General features: G+C 37.8%; 1 long non-coding RNA gene across 1 annotated transcript; it reads right to left on the reverse strand.

The window, feature by feature from the left end:
- Nucleotides 1-11,260: 11,260 nt before the first annotated feature.
- On the reverse strand, nt 11,261-12,658 carry LOC119715777 (uncharacterized). Its single transcript, XR_005263189.2, has 3 exons — nt 12,588-12,658; nt 12,287-12,422; nt 11,261-11,718 (listed from the first exon to the last, which is right to left on the reverse strand). It is a non-coding gene; the product is annotated as an uncharacterized lncRNA (long non-coding RNA).
- Between the last annotated feature and the right edge of the window lie 376 nt (nt 12,659-13,034).

Genomic DNA, 13,034 nt, shown 5'->3' on the forward strand with positions numbered 1-13,034 from the left:
CACAAACCCTGCTTCTTGTACAAATTCAGCTTCTTGTACAAAGAAGACAAATACTAAAGAAAAAAACATTTTTTCACTTTTGATTTTATGATATCTAACTGATCAAAATGAATATGAATGAAATATTGATATTACTGCTACTGTATAAAATAAAAATAATTAAAATCTGGATGGCTTTATTACATAGATATTTGTCAGGGTTTTTCCAGTATGTAATAGTAAGTTTCAAAGTAGGTTGCAATGTGGGTTAAATGATGAGAGCACATGAACACCTTTTGAAGATTCAGAAGTTATATCTAAAGAAATGAATCCTATCATGTATCCAGAGGATCTCCGACACATACTTTCACTACTGTGTTAAAATCACTATTTTAATTGCCGGTCTTGCTCTGGACATTCATAATATACATATATATTGCCATCAAATTACTTTTGAAAGATGTCTTGGTTTTGTCTAGGACAGAGTTAATTTTCCTCATAGTACCTGGTATGGTGCTGTGTTTTGAGCTTAGGGTGAGAATAACACTAATAACATACTGATGTTTTAGTTGCTGCAGAGAAATGCTTACGCTAAGTAAGCACTTTTCAACTTCTTATGCTGCCCTGCTAGCAAGGAGGCTGAAGGTGCACAAGGAGCTAGGAGGGCAGCCAGAACAGGTGATCCAGACTGGCCGAAGGGACATTCCATACCATGTGGTATTATGCTAAACCATTGTACAGGGTGGCTGGCCAGAGTGGGACCAGTGCAGGGGACCACTGCTCAGGAACGGGCTGGGCATTGGTCAGCAGGAAGTGAGCAATTGCATTGTACATCACTTGCTTTGTACATATTATTATTATTACTGTTATCATTATTATCATTATATTTATCTTCCTTTTCTGTCCCATTAAACTGTCCTCATTTCTTTTTTTTTTTTTTTTTTTTTTTTTTTTTCCTGGATTCTCTCCCTTGTGCCACAGAATCACAGAATCACAGAATTTCTAGGTTGGAAGAGACCTCAAGATCATCGAGTCCAACCTCTGACCTAACACTAACAGTCCCCACGAAACCATATCCCTAAGCTCTACATTTAAACGTCTTTTAAAGACTTCCAGGGATGGTGACTCCACCACTTCCCTGGGAAGCCTGTTCCAACGTCTAATCCCAGTGAGGGTGAGCAAATTGCTGTGTGGTGCTTAGCTGCCTGCTGGGCTAAACCACAATGAAAGACTATGTCATAACCTGAAATATTGCCACATAGTCAATTGATCTGTAACTATTAGGCACCTTCTAAAATGCTACCGGTGGCTTTGAAGCATCCTCTTTTTCTCTTTCATCAGATGGAGTAAAAAACTTATGAGAGATGTAGAAATTTGCATATAACAATGCACAGAACAGAAGTTTCGCAGTCAGGGAACCTTATGGATGGTATTCTGCAAAAGGGTGTCTGCCTCATTCAGGTGTCCCTCAATGGCAGATCGGGACTACACTTGGACTCATTCAGGTGTTCCCGAAATTACAGGAAAAAACCTGGCACAAAACAAAGAAACAACAGACAAACAAACAAAAAACAACAACAGGGAAAGTGAGTTTCAGAAATACAGAGAAGTATATAACCTCTTTGAAGAAGGTCCTTACCTAGGTTATTTTATTAACTGGCTTCCAAATATCTCAACACTTGAAGAAACACATACACTATCTCCTCATTTGGGGAATTTTTAACAATTTTGATTATGGTGGATATAAAAAATCACAAAATGTGATTTTGATACAGTTGTATCACTTAAAATGATTGCAAATTAACACATAGTAAAAACACATTTTTTTCGTATGTTTCTGGATGTAAAAGTCAGACATTCCATGACTATCCATATGTTTATCAACCTACATATTCAAGCTTCTAGTTAAAACTTGTTCTTTGTTCTCTAATGCCAATTTCAATATGGATTGTACATACATGTATCTGCATATCTGGTAGACAGTCATAGAGGTTGCATGCATTTACACCCTTACTGTAAGAGGAACAAGTCCGGTGAATTGTTTTCCTAATATTGCACTTTTTCATACCAGTAGTTTACTTCCAGTTTTGATCTCTGTGTGAATGTGTTTGTACATGTGTGAATGGGAATAGACTGCACAGTTCTGTTCTGTACCCAGCAATGACTTATGCGGAATATTTAAGGATTACTGTTCAAATTTTAAGTGACAGTTTTATTCCTATTTTAGCATGATGGGAGACTCCTCACGAATCACCAAATTCTGGGAACACATCTTTGGTATATTAATATGCCATTACACCGACCTTTTCCCCAGTCACATGAATTCCAAGCTTCATTACTGAGTCCTGTGAGACATAACGAATATGACTTTCCAGATAATTTTCACATCATACATGAGTCAAGGGAATATGATATTCTCCCAGAAGCAGTACCTTCTCTTTAGGGGGGTAGCCTTAGGAGAGAACATGGCGGTAATCGCTTGAAAGCATCCCAGCAGACACTTATGCTAACTGCTTCATTATTCTGGCCTACTTTATAAAAAGTGTTTTGCAAGAAAGTCAGATTTTAAATGATAAAGTTGATAATGCATTGTACATAAGAACCAACTTTCCCCTGTGGCTGAGCTGTGAGAGGCTCTTTGGCTACTGCTGTAAGTTCCTTCCAAACTTTACTTTGTGGTACAGGAGAGGAGGTTACTGGCATTCCAACCTGAAGAGATAAATGCAGTAAAGTGGTGTTGTGTGTTAGATGCTAATACAGGCATATTAGCAGCCCAAGTCCTGAAGGCAGTCCATGTTTTGTTTTGCAGTGCCCTGAGCAGAATTTACCAGGTTTTGTATGGCATTGTGAGAACCTGGCTTCTTTGTTTTCACTTTCAAATAGGATTTCCTTCCCTGTGTGGTGAGGGCATAACTCTAAATGTAGTGACAGGAGGGTATAGTACAGCTTCCACACAGGTTCCCTACCTTTCCTTCCTTTCTCTTTCTTAAACCAGGATGCAAGTGTACCTCAGGTTTTGAGCCAGTCTAAAATGCAAAAGCATTTAAAAGGACATGTAAATTTATGTCACTGCATAAATATTAAATGTAATAATAAATGATCCACTGTTATTATCTATTTATATTTAAAAGTTGCCATATGCAGGGCAATAAATACTCTGACATTGTATATATGTAAAATAACCTAGCATGCCTTTTTCACCCTAACTCATTTCATGTAAAACACCATTAGTTACAATCATAATGATACTTGTATATATCCTGAGGGACTGGTGAGCGCTAGCAGATGCTCACCTTTTACTTACTGACTGATGGAACCAGAAATTATGGGAATTTTGCCATCCATCATGCAGGTGCTGAGAGACTAAGGTGATAAGTTCAAAGAGTTGATGGTTAATAATTAAATATAATAAGCATCTGCTATTGTTATTACCCAGGGGCTGAAATGTGCTGTTTAGATACAGCATAAGGTTATGGACAGCTTAGCTCTGCATTGCCTCTGGAAGGATCAGGCAAGAATTGCCACTGACCCGTAGAAAATCAGAGCTTTCCAAGGACTTCTCTGCAGTAATTTGTAAAAATTGCAAAACAAATTCGGATGTCCTCACTCATTCTGACAAGTACCAATACAATGTCAGAGTAAAGGGCTAATGGGACAGGACATACAGTGGTGACTCTCGGTCCCTGCCTATACCTGAAGTGTCTGTCCTCTCTCCTAAGTAAAATTTGCCAAGCTGGTCATTTAGTCTAAGCCAGCTTTTCTGCCTTCCTCTATTGTCTATGGAAAGAGATAGGCATCTTCACAGGATGTTGAATCTGTCTCCAGATAAATCACCTAAACTTCCCTCTGGAGATTCCCTATTTCTTTCTCCTCTAAGAAGAAAAACTAGCATTTAGACTTTTGGATTAAATGAATTCCACTCCAATACCTAAGCCAAGATGAACTGATAGTTAAGGCAAGTCCATAGCTACTGAATATCCATGCTGCAAGCTTCTGAGCATAGTCCTTGAGGTTCTTTTTAGTCTTTTTCTCTGAACTACAATTAACAGCTGAAAGATTACAAATAATTTCAGTATTATGGAACAAGTAAAATAGATTTCTCAGCAACCCCTAATAATGCAAATCTACTCATCCCTTGTAGGACCTTACTTCTATGTTTATTACCAGGTAGATGCTTAAAAAAAATATATTTTAAAATCACAGATATTGATTGAGAAGTTGAAGTAGAAATACATGCTAAATTGAGCAATTATTCCACTTACACTATTGACTCTACCATTATTCTGGTCATTTCAGTTAGACAGAGTTTTCAGAATTATTTGTGCTTAAAAATATGTGGTTACAATACACAGAATTAGCAGAGGCAATGCAAAGTGCTAATGACTTTTATCAACTCTTTCAATCTGGCTTCATACAGTTTACCTATGTGAGTTATGAAAAAAAAAAAAAAGCTCTTTTTCTACAACCAAAAAATATGTTAGTATTAATTCTACAGAAATTTATTTGTGTGGGTAAATTGCTTGTGCAAAAATGCCTAAGTCTATATTTTTCAGTAAAGCAGGCATATGTAGGGTTTTTCATGGGTGTGGGTTTTTCAAGAGTATATTTGAAAATGAACTTCTTATTAGAGAGGAAAGACATTGATAAACGGTGACAAACCAGAAATATTTTATCTTAGATATAAACTTAATATTTTTTTTCTTATAATAAAACTATTCTGATGATCATGAAGAAGACATAGAGAATCAATTAAAATCACAGAAGATACTGAACTGAGAAGTGTAGCATTACTGATGAGACCACAAAATTAATATGTGGAGATCTCAAAACATCAGAAATACAGGAGAGAAATTACAAAATAAAACTCTGCATGGCAAGAAAAAGGTAAAATACTGTTACACAGTGAAGGCAAAATAATCTGAAATATTGCTGTTTAATGAAAAGGAGATATTTGGAAATCAGTTGTGATGAAAGAGTATTGAAGAACAGAAAATTGGGTATAGATAGACAGCAATTTATGGCACCAGAAAGAGGAAGAGTGAATGGTTTTAGGGAGACAAGGTCTACAGTAGAACAATGCATAGAGTGCTGGGTACAATACCAGAAAATCATTTCTAAAATTGTAAAGAATTCAGGGAAGAGCATAAGAAAAAATGCTAAGTGGGCCGTATTTTCTAACTTAATTAAACAAATAAAAAGATTAAAACTGCCAGAACTTATTAGTTTTCCCCACTGAAAAGCCATCCTGTTACACTGAAAATAATAATTTAATAGGGCTAGATTACAATGATACTGATGGGGGCAATGTGAATGTGTTTATTCACTCTGACCCTTATCCAACTAGGCCTGTTTGTAGTGAATTAAGTAGTGTCAATGACTTCAGCTAAGAATATTTAGAATTGGTCTTCATCAGCTCAGTGGGCATTTCTTATGACTTCCTACATCAGAACCTTTTATTTGTTATTTTTTAACTCAGTTTCTGTTATTCCTGATTTATGTTGTATTATGTGGTCATCTCCAGAATAATGCTTTCTGAGGTGTGAGGTGATTTTTGAAGACATAAAGAAACCTGCTATGAATAATGATGTGCAAACTCATGTGTTTACTAGGGTTTGGTGTAAGTAGTAAGACCATGAGAGGCAGAAGCAAGTAAGTGCTGTGGACAGATATTATGTAATGCCAAAATATTTACATATTGTGAACACACAGTCACTGGAGGAAAAGAAAGACCAAATCCTGGAAGTAGGACACATATCCGGACCTTTGCCTATCCCATACCTCTTCCACAGACTACTGTCTTCATTTTGCTTGCTTAGTCTCCATCTGACTTTTTATGACTTCTTTTTCTCCTGCTGCCAACTTCAACAGGGCGAGAAAATACTGTGTATCCTCCTCCTCTAGCTGCTGTCCTCTAGCCTTCCCCCTCCTCACAAGCTCAATTTCCCTCTGAGGTGGGCCTGTCTCTCTAGAACAGAAGCACAGCCGATGAGAAAACCTTGGGCTGTTAGGCAAACATAGGTGCTGCATCCTCTACCATCTAAACTCTGGATGGCAACGGAGTAAGTTAGGACATAGGTACATAATTCTCCAGAAGGATATTAATAAGGATGTAGAGTGCCTAAGTTTAGGACTGCGGAAAGCTTTTAGGTTATCTAGGCATGGTGGTTTTACCCAGCTGGGCACTTGAGCTCCACCAAAACTGCTGTCTCACTCCCCATCCTCAAAGGGAAAGGGGGAGTAAATGTGATGAAAAGAGCTCAAGGGTTGAGATAAGGACAGGGAGATCACTCATCAGTTATTGTCACAGGCAAAACAGACTCAGCATAGGGAGATTAATAATATTTATTACTGTCCTGGTTTCAGTTAGAACAGAGTTAATTTTCTTCTTGTAGCTGGTACAATGTTATGTTTTGGCTTAGGATGAGAAGAGTGCTGATAACGCCCCGATGTTTTAATTGTTGCAGAGCAGTGCTTATACCAAACCAAGGACATCTCAGCTTCTTGCTCTGTCCTGCCAACAGGCAGGCTGGGGGTGCAGTAAGAGCTGGGAGGGGACAGACCCAGGACAGGTGACACAAACTAGCCAAAGGGGTATTCCATACCATCTGACGTCATGCTAAACAATATATAGGGGTGGCTAGCCGGGGGGAGGGGGCCGGACTGCTTGGGGTTAGGCTGGGCATCGGTCAGCGAGTGGTGAGCAATTGCATTGTGCATCACTTGTTTGTACACATTATTATTAGTAGTACTATTATAATCATTGTATTATTATTATTATTATTATTATTATTATTATTATTATTATTATTGTTATTATTATTAATTATTTTGTCTTATTAAACTGTCTTTATCTCAACTCACGGGCTTCACTTTCCATCTCTCTCCCCCGTCCCAGAGAGGGAGGGGGGAGGGTGAGCGAATGGCTGTGTGGTGTTTAGCTGCCGGCTGGGTTAAATCAGGACAATTACCTATGAGTAACAAGACAGAGCACTGAGAAACAAACAAAGAAACAAACAAAAAATACCTTCTCTTCCAGCCACCCTCTTCTACCACCTCCCCCCGAGCAGCACAGGGGAATGCAGTAATAGGGGCTGTGGTTGGTCCTTAATGCTTCATCTCCGCAGCTCCTTCACAGTCACTCTCTGACCCTGCTCCATGTGGGGTCCCTCCCACGGGATGCTGTCCTTCCTAAACTGAGCCTGTGGGGGCTACCAACAGGCAGCAGCTCTTCAAGATCTGCTCCCACATGGCTCTGTACTACGGGGTCCATCCATCAGGAGCAAACTGCTCCAGCACGGGTCCCCCACGGGTGGCAGCTCCCCCCAGAGCCCCTGCTCCTGCGTGGGCTCCTCTCCACGGGCTGCAGCTCTGGCACTGGGCCTGCTCCTGTGGGGACTCTCCATGTGCTGCAGACTCCTCCAGGCCACATCCACCTGCTCCACCGGGGGCTCCTCCACCCATGGGGGGGCTGCAGCATGGAGATCTGCTCCATGTGGGACCCATGGGCTGCAGGGGGACAGCCTGCTCCACTAGGGGCCTCTCCACAGGCCGTAGGGGAACTGCTGCTGTGTGCCTGGAACACCTCCTGCCCTCCTGCTGCACTGACCTTGGGGGCTGCAGGGCTGGTTCACATTCCTCTCTCCTGGCTGCTGTTGCACAGCATTTTTTTCCCCCCCTTCTTAACTCTGCTCTCCAGAGGTTGAACCAGTGTCACTCACTAAGGAGTTTTAATACAATGGTGTTTAGGCTAACTACGCGTTAGATACATTAAGTGTGCTGAACTGACTTTCTGGGCTCCTGCCCTAAATGTTTGCACCTAAGAATCACCAAACTCCCAGGTAAGGGTAACACAGTCGTGACTCAAATCTTTCAATGCTTACAAAGAAGATACTTATTTTTTCTATTGAAAATAATTTTGTGTTCTTGGCTTCTGCCCACTTCAAGGACTGACATTTGGAATTGGAGAATTCTTTTGCAGGTCAGAAATCTAAGACATCGCTGGTATCTGGTAAATATTGCGCACTTCTGGTATTTCATTTGAGTTAGTAAAGTGACTGAGAATAGGAAAATTCATACACTTTTATCTGAAGAAATGCTACAACGACCATGTTAACTCTAACTTTACAAAGCTTAAAATACCTGGAAAAAGTGAACTGACATAGAACTGCTGAGATAGTGACTATAATGCCAGAAACTCCACTGACAGATTATGGCTTTCATGCCTCACTAATAGATAAAGACTCAAGCTTTGGTTAAACTGATAAGGATTCTCCAATTTAGTGAACTATGCTTGTCTGCTTCATGGGAGCCCTTCTATATGGATAACAAAAAGAAATTAAAAAAGGAAACTTTGCCTAAATGACATTTGAACATAATTTAGGATCATTAAAAAAAAATGGGGGGAGGAAGGGAGGAAGACAAGCCACACTGCTGATGCTCTTGTATCTGAAATAAGTGTGCAATTTATAAGGCAGTGTGTGACAGTGAGTTACGGCAGACTACTACTCATTTTAGTGTCAGGCATCTTAACAAAGTGCTTGAAAGACTGCACCACCTGAGATTTTTGATCATATAGAAGTACAGTTCTTTAGGACTTGTTTCTATTTCATCATGGCTGAAGATAATGATAATAGTTTTACTGATAAATGGACAAAAGTTCTCTCAAAAATCCAGCCTGGGAAAGGATCAAGAAGTCTTCCTTAAGATGTAGGAAATGCTCACCATTTACTGATGTAGCCTTATCACTGTAGTAAAGTTTAGGTAATTAATATACTCTGAGAACCTGGCGAAATAAATGGAGGATATGGGTTGGGCAAGACACTTTATAATCCCCTGCTGAGTTGCGTGAAGCATCAACAGTCTTTGAAGCTCTGTGCTGTGGTGCATGTGGAGTAAATGCACGTTTGTTCTATAGAAAAACATGCATTTGGTGAATTCTATCATGGCTAATAGAGGAGCATTAGCAGAGTGTAAGCAGAGCACATCTGTTCCAAAATCAATTATTTTCTTGTCGAGGCATAAGGGTCGTAGTCTGACTGCATGCAACATGGATAAAGTAATGCCCTGAGGACAAACTGTCAGAAAACTAGGCACCATTTCACAATTTTTTAGGGTGCTTGGCAAGGCTCAGAATTTCAGATTCAAAGCGAACTCAGATATCATGGCAGGGGTTAAGGGCAGGGGCAAATTAAGTTGTGTGTGTTTAAGATAGGGAATATACCAGACTCTTGTAAAGGACGGAAGTCTGACAGAAGTCAGACAAAGGGAATCTGTACAAGGATGTGGAACAGGTGTATACAGAGGGTTAATAAAAGCCTATCAGATACCCCTGACTGAGGTAGTAAATATATTACAAGTGATGGGGATGGAGGAAATAAGCAAGGGGAAATACCATATTCTTAACCAAGTCTTATATCCTTACTTGGGCAACCAAGCTTGTCTGCTGTCAGAGGCTACTTGGTTAGTGGAATGTTTTGCATAACCTGGTGCAATCATTATTTTTTTTGTCCCCATTCTGCAAGATATATATATTAAAACCATATTTTTAAGGCTGTCAGTCTCATCCACAACATTTTTCTGAATTTGTTGTTGGCTGTTCTTTGTAATGTCAAGTATTCCCTGTCCCAAGATATGCCTCTGCTTCTCTATTTTTGGTTTCACAGACTACTTTCAACAGAAATTTAAATGTTTTAAGTGCAACCACTTCTGTTCCTCAGAAAAGTGTCACTCACTCGCAAGAGAGAATACTGATCTTCATAATATGATTGGGTTACTGCTTCTTCCTGTGACTTAGAAGAACCTTCTAACATATCTTTTAACATGTTCTGACACTCCATAACACTTTTTTTTTCTTTTTTTCTGCCCGATAGAGATTTATAATAAGCATGTGCTTCAATCACAATGAGAAGAGATTTTGAGGAATGAAAAAAATTTGATCAACCTTGAAGGCTACAGCCTAGAATTCAAAAAGTAGAGAAATAACATGAATAAAAGAAAAAGATTGATATGTTTATAGCAAATAAAACAGAGACAAAAAGCTTTTTTTCAGTATAAATAAATAGAAAAATAAGAAATATGTAAATAGAGATGCAAGAATTACAGGCATTGCACAGATAACAAGAAGTCAAGACTGAAGACGATTTAGATATTGCAATAAAGGAAGAAATGTTTTTCTTTCACATAGGACAATGAGGTTGAGGATAGAGGGAGAAGACACTTAGATGGCTAAGATGAAGAAGATTATGGAAATTGTTACATCTAAAAAAGCATATGCTGAGGGGGGATTTAATTTATTTATTTTTCATTAGAAGGCAGAAAATTTGTAGTGTAAAAGGACAGTTTTGACACAAGAATAAATGGGAAAACCATGAAAGTATTTAAACTGTCAGTTGGGTTTATAAATGTGTGAGACTCTGTGAAATATTTCTAACAGGAGAGGAAATTAAAGGAACTTGAAAGCTAAGGCTGACATTACTATACTAATTAAGGTAAATTCCTGTAAGCAGGAGTATCTAAGCTACATTTATAAATGGAGATTTCTCTCCATTTAGGAAAATGGAAGTTTGTGTTCTGTGTTGTGTTTTCATATGAAAGAAGCTTGAGAATAGTTTCACTTTGGAAAGCCACTTTGAATTAGTTTAATTCAAACTTTAATCAGAAAGGGAAAAGATGTTTGCATGGCATAGCTACTAGTGTATAATATAGCTGCCTCTTTCAGGAAACCTGTTTTATACACAGTTGTCTGGGGGATGCTCTAGAGAACAATTTAGCACACCAGATTTAAAATCCCCAGTTAGTCCCTGAAGAAGCCTTTTTTTTTTTCCTATGAATGGAGTTGAGCTTCCTACTTCGGGGCCTATATTAGTCCTGTAAAATCCAACGTCTGAATTGCCCTGTCAGGCTGTAGTTTAAAAATGGCATAACAATAAGTAAGGGCTAGACTACAAAACCTTTAAATCATATGCATAATGATACATTTCATTTCTTTATGTTTTATCATACCAGAGCTGATCTGTGCAATTCACTGTAGTCTGATAATGCTGAGAATTCAATGAGATGTAATTTATAAGTGAAACTACTACTCCTGCAAGAATCCTCTGGAAAACATAAGAACTTTTACCTTTACCCTACAAGTTTTCAGTTCTCCTATATAAAAATATATAGCCAAAGTAAATTAAGGAATTTTTAGCAATACCCCCATTAGTGTGGTCAGCTTCTGCACTACTTTTGATTCTTTAACTCTTCTTGTTTTCAGATCTCTGATGGATTGTTTATCCAGTTATTATCCAGACATACTTTGTGTATGATGATGTACTTTTATTCCTTCTATATTACTTTCGGTTGCACATGTCAAGCATTTCCTTATATTTATTTGTTTTTGTTGTTGTTATCCATTATAATTTGTTATGTAGCCAAATTTTGTAATAGTGCATTGCTCAGGGTTCATTAGATATTGATCTCTATTATCATCAGGTGCTTTAAGACATTTTTCATGGTCTGAATTTATTTCTGAGGCATTCTTTTTTTTGGGGGTAGGTATTCTAAAGTACTGATGATTGTTTTGATTGGCGTATATTGAAGAATTTTTAGTTTACTTTTGTTGTTGTTGTTCTAAACTAGAGTGTTACTCAGCAGAACTTCTGGAATTCAAGACCTCTGTTATTATTTCATTAGACAAATACCAACTATCTTAGAAACAGTGATTAAAAAAATCATAAAACTTGAAGTTCCGGTAATGACCTGCAAAATTATAAATGAAACAAGTTAATATTCTCAAAATGTTCACCAAAAAAGCAGGAGATTAGTAGATTTAATCTAATTTTCTATCCACAGTAAAAAACACTTAGTCTGGTTGACAGTAAATATTTTTGAAACAAGAAAATGTCATATTATTTTGAGATGCTCAAGAACGTAGTAAGGGACAAATACAACCACACAGGGTTAAATTCTTCTTCTTCAGAAGGAAAACAGACCTAAAATATTCCTAAAGGTCACATGCCATCTCTTTAGACCATTTAAGTCTTCTGAAATGCCACTCTGAAGTGAAATAACTACCTCTTCAGAAGAGTCATTCTGCTAGAGAGCCAACTAACACCAGTACGAAGATAAACGGGAGTGCAGAGAATTGATTTTACACTTGTACTTGTAAGTGTGGTCAAATGTTGTAGACCAGTACCTCAAATAGGATTATATAATATTTCTGTGCCTTAAAATAATAACAAAGAGAACATAGTTATGTACAACTTAATATATCTTTTTTTAAAAAAAATAAACAAAAAAACAGCTTTATATTAAAATGTCCACTTACTAGTTTTATTTGCAATGTGGTACAAGTTCACTTTCTTCATATTTTCTCTGTGTGTAATAATTATAAAGAAACTGACCTTTTTCCTTTATCAATCATATCTTCTCATTCAACAGTTTCTCTTACTGCAAATTATCTCCTGTAGTATCAAAGGTAAAAAAAAATGCATATTTTTTTCAAGCAAGACTGACAAAACCTTAATACAGTACGAAGACAGACTTTGTTATATTCCAGCTTAAATATTTTTCAGCAAGGCTGTTTTAGCATAGAAAGACTGTTGAAATTAAATAAAAGAAGTATTTACACAAATCAGATTTGACTGCAGCAGATCTGTTAGTAGTCCTGAGTAAGCTTCTGGCTGCAAGCCTGTTTTTACTCCTCTTTTATTTCTATTTCAGGTGTTTCTGATTTGAGTAAGCTCATGTCTGTTTTGGCTCCTTGCCTTAGCTGTTACTGGTTAAGCTACAGTACTATCCAGCTGGGACCTGCCATCTCTTCAAGTGTTTCAGACCTCATTATGGTTGAGTAACAGCAAGAACAATTAATCCAATATTCTATTACTTTCTTCTCCATGCACTGTTAAATAGTTTCCAGGGTATGTAGGCAGCAGGACAATGACATTTTGAAAAACCTTAGTGCCTTCCCAGCAGCTTTAAAAAAAAAAAAAAAAAAAAGTATTTGGCTTTACATTCTTTCCCACCAAGAAATTAGGAGTATTCACAACAACCCTAGTGTAGTTCAACAAACACCC

Source organism: Anas platyrhynchos, chromosome 2 (genome assembly GCF_047663525.1).
Source record: "Anas platyrhynchos isolate ZD024472 breed Pekin duck chromosome 2, IASCAAS_PekinDuck_T2T, whole genome shotgun sequence".
NCBI lineage: Eukaryota > Metazoa > Chordata > Aves > Anseriformes > Anatidae > Anas > Anas platyrhynchos.